Source organism: Peromyscus maniculatus, chromosome X, assembly GCF_049852395.1.
Source record: "Peromyscus maniculatus bairdii isolate BWxNUB_F1_BW_parent chromosome X, HU_Pman_BW_mat_3.1, whole genome shotgun sequence".
NCBI lineage: Eukaryota > Metazoa > Chordata > Mammalia > Rodentia > Cricetidae > Peromyscus > Peromyscus maniculatus.
In genome coordinates this window covers 54,803,573-54,809,347 of record NC_134875.1, presented here as the reverse complement: position 1 = coordinate 54,809,347, position 5,775 = coordinate 54,803,573, and the positions used below count along the sequence as shown (strand labels likewise).

Genomic DNA, 5,775 nt, shown 5'->3' with positions numbered 1-5,775 from the left:
TGAGACCTCCCCTTGGCTGTGCTTAAAAGGAGCTCAGACATCTCTCAGGGTCTTCACCTGCCTTTGTGTGGGATGGACAGCCCCAACAGGCTGGAAGCTTTCTTAAGAGATAATAAACGCTCTTGTTGATTGCATTTGTGGATGGTGGTCTTTTGTGAGACTTCTCCAGGACCCTAACAGAAGTGAATTGTGACACTATGAGTAACTTGAACATAGGAAAACTCAAAGGCCACCCCCACAGTGACACAGTTGTTCCAACAAGGCCATACCTATTCCAACAAAGCCGTACTTCCTAATAGTACCACTCCCTATGAGCTTCTTGGGGCCAATTACACTCAAACTACCACAAGTCCCTACCCCAAGTATACTGGAATGTTGACTGGCTTGACATTGTGCAGGCAACCATGGTTACTGTGAATTCATGAGTGAAATGGTCCTGATATGTCTGGAAAACACGGCTTTGTCTTAGTCCTCCCCAACCTGTCACTCTTACAATCTTTTTACCTCTTCTTCCATGATAGTCCCTGAGCTTTTGGAGTATGTAATGTGATATGGATGTCCCAACTAGGGCTGAGAACTCCACAGTCACTTATTCAATGCACTTTGGCTTGCTCTGAGTTTCTGTGTTAATCATCCACTGCAAAACAGAAACTTCTCTGATGAAGATTGAGAGCTATACTAATATATGGGAATTATGTTTAATTTTAAGTGGCTGTGGCACTTCAAGGAAATCACCCTTCAGTACAAATCGGTGTGTATATAGTCATCAATGATTCAGGAGGAAGTGGAAGAAACAAGGAGAAGGAGGTCATCAACTCTGTGCCAAAGGGGAATTATACACCCAAGGTGTGGGGTGAGAATGAGAATATAGTAGAAGTAGAAACTCATGGACAAAGACAGGGTTCTCAACCTTCCTAATGTTGTGACCCTTTGACATGGTTCCTCATGTTGTGGTGACCCCCAACCATAACATTATTTTGTTGCTGTGGCAGGGTCCTGTGCTGTTGTTCCCTTTGGGGGAGGGGGCCAGGTAGGCGCAGAGTCAAACCACACAGACTCAGGGAAAATGTCCAAATAACAAGCTCAGTTTATTCAGGAGGAGGCAAGCCTTATATACCCTCCACCCGACCCGGTGGGGGTGGGGGTCTGATGAATATGCATCTGCTGGTGTGGCATGGCTGCCTCTCATTGGTCCAGGTCATCTCCAGATCATGTCTCAGCTGCTATTGCTGAAGCCCTTAGGCAGACCCAGGTTGGCTCTCAGAAAGTATCATTTACTGGTTTGGGCCAGCTGGCCCTCAAGCCTGTTAGGGATGAGTCATCCCACATGTTGCTACTTCCATAAGTATAATTTTGCTACTGTTATGAACTGTAATGTAAATGTCTGATATGCAGGATATCTGATATGCCACCCCTGTGAAAGGGTTGTTCAATCTCCAGGGGTCATGACCCACAGGTTGAGAACCACTGGACAAAGGCAACCAAAAGAAACAAAAGCAATGCACCTTCTGCAGAATCTCCTAAATACTAAAGGACATTCATTCACACATGATAACTAGGCTTGGGCCTATGCAGAGCCTGAAATTTAAATCATACTGTTATTAGTTACAAGGCTGGTTTTCCTTCTTCATATTCTTCTTCTCCATGGTTTGTGTCCCAGGAAACTGACTCATGAAATCATCAATGGGCTTTCTTTTTTAATTACTTACTTACTTAATTAGTTAGTGTGTGTGTGTGTGTGTGTGTGTGTGTGTGTGTGTGTGTGTGTTCCTGCCATGACACACAAGAGGAGGTCAGAGGACAAATTTCAAGAATCAGTTCTCTTCTTCCATCATGTGGGTCTATGCACTACATGCATGCATTGCCTGAGGAGGCCAGAAGATAGTGATGGATGCCCTGGGACTACAGTTACAGTTGTGAGCCACGATGTCCTTGCTGGAAATTGAACCCTAGTCTTCTGGAAGAATAGCCAGTGCTCTAAACCACTGAGCCATCTCTCCAGTTCCTATTTGTATATTTATTTCCAGCCCAGTCCTGTGCTTGTATTCAAATTCTTAGCCTGTTAATATGCAAAATTCACATTATTCTTTTTGCTTTGAGACAAGGTCCCATACGTACAGGCTGGTCTTAAACTCAGTGTGTAGCATTAAGGTCACATCCTCCTGCTTTCACTCCAAAGTGGTGAGATTATAGGCATGCCCCAGCATGTCTGACTAAATTTTTCATTCTAAAACATTTATTCAGTGTATCCTAGGATTTAGCAACTACCAACCTTTTATTATTCTTGTGATTTTCCCTCATACAAACTCTGCAGTCAAACTAAACTGGGCTATTCTATTTTCCATTGAATCACCTTATAACTACACCCTTCTTCTCAAAGTGCTCCACACCTTGACTTTCCTCCTTACCCCATTCCATCTTCTTTACTGATTTCTATTTTAAGAGCCCTAGAATAACACAATTTATTTTCCCACAGTTATGGGATGTTGAGGTCCAAAATTAGGCCGAATTCATGACATCAACAGGTCCAGTTCCTTCTGGATTTCCAGGGAAGAACACCTCTGTAATTCTGCCTGCCAGTAGGTGCTTCTGGCATTCTTGAGTTTCCTGTGTCATTCCCCCATATATGTTCTCATCTTCTTTTTTGTCTCCAAACCTCTCTCTGCTTTCCATTTGTAAGAATATTTGTGATTTTTTAGGGGCCGGGATAATTATAATTACACAGGATAATGTCTACACCTCAGGACCCTTAATAATATCTGCAAAATGCCTTCTTTTACGTAAGGTAACATCCATAGTTCCCGGGTATTAAGACCTGGTTTTCTTCAGGGCTGTTATTGGGTACCACACCATTGTTTGCTGATTTTAATCTTCCCTTTCATTCAAAATCCAGGTAAAACCCCCCCTTCCTCCATAGAGTATGGCTTCTGTTAGTCTTGTTAGTTTCTATTAAGTGATCATCTATGAATCATCCTAACTTTTCTGAGTTTCAGCTGTTAAATTCACATCTGTTTCTGATCTATCAATCACAAACACTAGTATTTACTGATGTCAAAATAGTTTATCAACTAGGCTGCCCAGCCTAGAGACTCATCTTGTTAACAACTCAATCGTGCTTTTATAGGAGCTGTCTTGCTATAAGTATTTGCCACATGTCATCTGAAACTCCACCCTATTGGAGTTTACATTCCTATGCATCTTGGTAGAAGAAAGGTCCTACTTCTCTCTTTACATGTCAAGATGGGCCAAGCATTCCTACCCATCATTTCCAACAGGTAGGGTACATGCACTTGACCTAGGTCCTTAGTTCCTTTCTAGGACTTTGAATATGAAGAAACTGTCTATAGGTGTAATTGAAAATTTTTTGCTAGCCATAGTTCCCCCATTTTGCTCAGGTTATAGCATTTTGTGATAATTCTCAAATTTTAGTATGCATCATAAACTTGTTGTTACAGTTGCTCTTGTTGTTGTTGTTGTTGACAGTGGTTGTATTTGTATGTGTATAGGGGAATAGTCTTGTTAAAATGCCATCTCCTAGGACCTACACAATACCACCAAATAAGCATCCTGGGGAAATGGGCACAGAAATTTTACTTCACAAGTGTTTAAGAGCCTTGATGATTCTTAGACACATTTCTTTTTTTTTCTTTTTATTAAGAGATTTTCTATTCATTTTACCTATCAACCACGGATTCCCCTGTCCTCCCTCTTCCTACCCCCAGCCTTCTCCCCAAACCCACCCCCCATTCCCACCTCCTCCAGGCAAGGTCTCCCCAGGGAGTCAGCCCAGCCTGGTACATTCAGTTGAGGCAGGTCCAGTCCCCTCCTCCCTACACCAAGGCTGAGCAAAGTGTCTCAGCCTAGGCCCTAGGTTTCAAAACTCCAGCTATGCACCAAGGACAAAAGTTTTGTTAATATAAGGCCATCTGTTCAAGTCCACCTTGGAAATCTGTAACAGATATTTAGATATTACATGAAAAAGCATCTTTAATATACTTTTTAAAAACATTTGAAGTAATTAGCTAAGAGTAAGTGTGTGTAAACGTAATCATTTCCCTTTGAGGGCACTTTGTCCTTTGAAGGAGACAGGGCGGCAGGGAGGCTGGGAGGCCACATGGTTAATGCTTCAGCTTGCTACGGTTGCCATTGTTGTCCAGCATCTCCTCCCCAGCTGCAATGTCTCTGGAGGCGATGAGGATGAGACGAGGCACTCGATCGATGTCATGCAGTTTGGTCTGGCAATCCCCACACTTACTGTGACTGATCAGCCTCCCCAGGTGATTTGTTTCTGGAGTGGCATCCACACAGTAGGTTTTGCTCAGATATTGAAAATAGTACATATAACAGCCTGTGGAGGGGTCTTGTGCATACCGAGCCTCCTGCTTCTTAGCATCGGTGATCTCAATGAGGTCCCCCTGGTATTCGACCACAAAGTCTCTCCGGGAGAACTGCTTGGTGGCAATCACACCCCTGCCTTTTTCATCAATGAGATCAATCTTCATGCCTTCTTCCTTTCGGCTCAGCTAATCGGTTTTTTTTTTTTTTTCTTTCTTCAGACTGCGACTCAGCTTTGCTCTTCCTGGAGCTCCTTCGCACCAGGTAGAAGAAATCTGTGAGTTTTCTATTCTGCTGTGTTTTCTCTTGAGACTTTTTCCGAGGGGCCTGCTTGGCAACCACAGTATTGATAGGATCACATGACAGGGGTGGAGTTTTTGGAGGTTCAGCTGCTTAAGATTTTTGGTTAGGAAAAGGTGCCCAGGGACCTCTCCTGGCGTCTTTGATCTTCTGTTCATCGGACTTCATGTAGCTTTGAATGGTATTCCCAGCATTTCTTTTCTCTTCTTGCTTCCTGTAGATTCCAGCTAATGGCTTCCCCTGGCATTTGACCTCGTGATGTTGCAACTGAGTTCTCTTCCTGAAGAAAGGAAGCGCCTTCCAGAGCATTTGTTTAGACTCATGTAGGCATAGATCTTTGACTGCTCAGCAAACACATTCTCCTGAAGCCCAGCTAGGCCCATGGTAGTGCAGCTGGCACCCTTGCCCTTGCTGTGGCCCAGCCACAGGCGCTGCCACCTCCAGCGCTGCCAGGAAGGGCCCACAGCGCTCCACAGCACCCTGCTTGCCCATGGCCCGTAGCAGGGGGCCAGTCCGTGGTGCAGCCCAGAGAGAGCCCGGTGTTGTATTCTTCTATGTTTCATTTGTTTAACTGTAAAGCTGTGTAACTTTGCCTGTTTAAAACACCTGATTGGTCTAATAAGGAGCTGAACTGACCAATAGGAAGACAGGAGAAAGGACAGGCAGGGCTGGCAGGCAGAGAGAATAAAGAGGAGGAGAAATCTAGGCTTGAAATAGAGGATGAGCAAGAAAAGGATAAGAAGAGGAGGATGCCAGGGGGTCAGCCACACAGCCACACAGCCAGCCACAGAGTAACAAGGAAAGAAAGAGATATAGACTAAAGAAAGGTTAAAAAACCCAGAGTCCGAGTGTAGTTAAGGAGAAATGGGATGATTTAAGTTAGAAAAGCTGGCTAGAAACAAGCCAAGCTAAGGCTTGATCATAAGTAAGAATAAGTCTCCATGTATTTATTTCAGAGCTGGGTGGTGGGCCTCCAAAGAATTAAACAAACAAACAAACAAACAAACAAACAAACAAAACTACAATTTGGCTTCCTGCTTGTTGACCCACCATGCTCTTAACCCAACTCAGAATCAGGCCTCTGTCTTTCTGTTGTGAGAGGCCCCACTCCCTCCTCAGACAGGGAGCAATGACCTAGAG

The 5,775-nt window shown here is 44.0% G+C and overlaps 1 pseudogene; it reads right to left on the bottom strand.

Annotated features, from left to right (window-relative positions):
• Positions 1-4,118: 4,118 nt before the first annotated feature.
• LOC102903911 (N-lysine methyltransferase KMT5A pseudogene) lies at positions 4,119-5,018 on the bottom strand (annotated as a pseudogene).
• Positions 5,019-5,775: the final 757 nt, after the last annotated feature.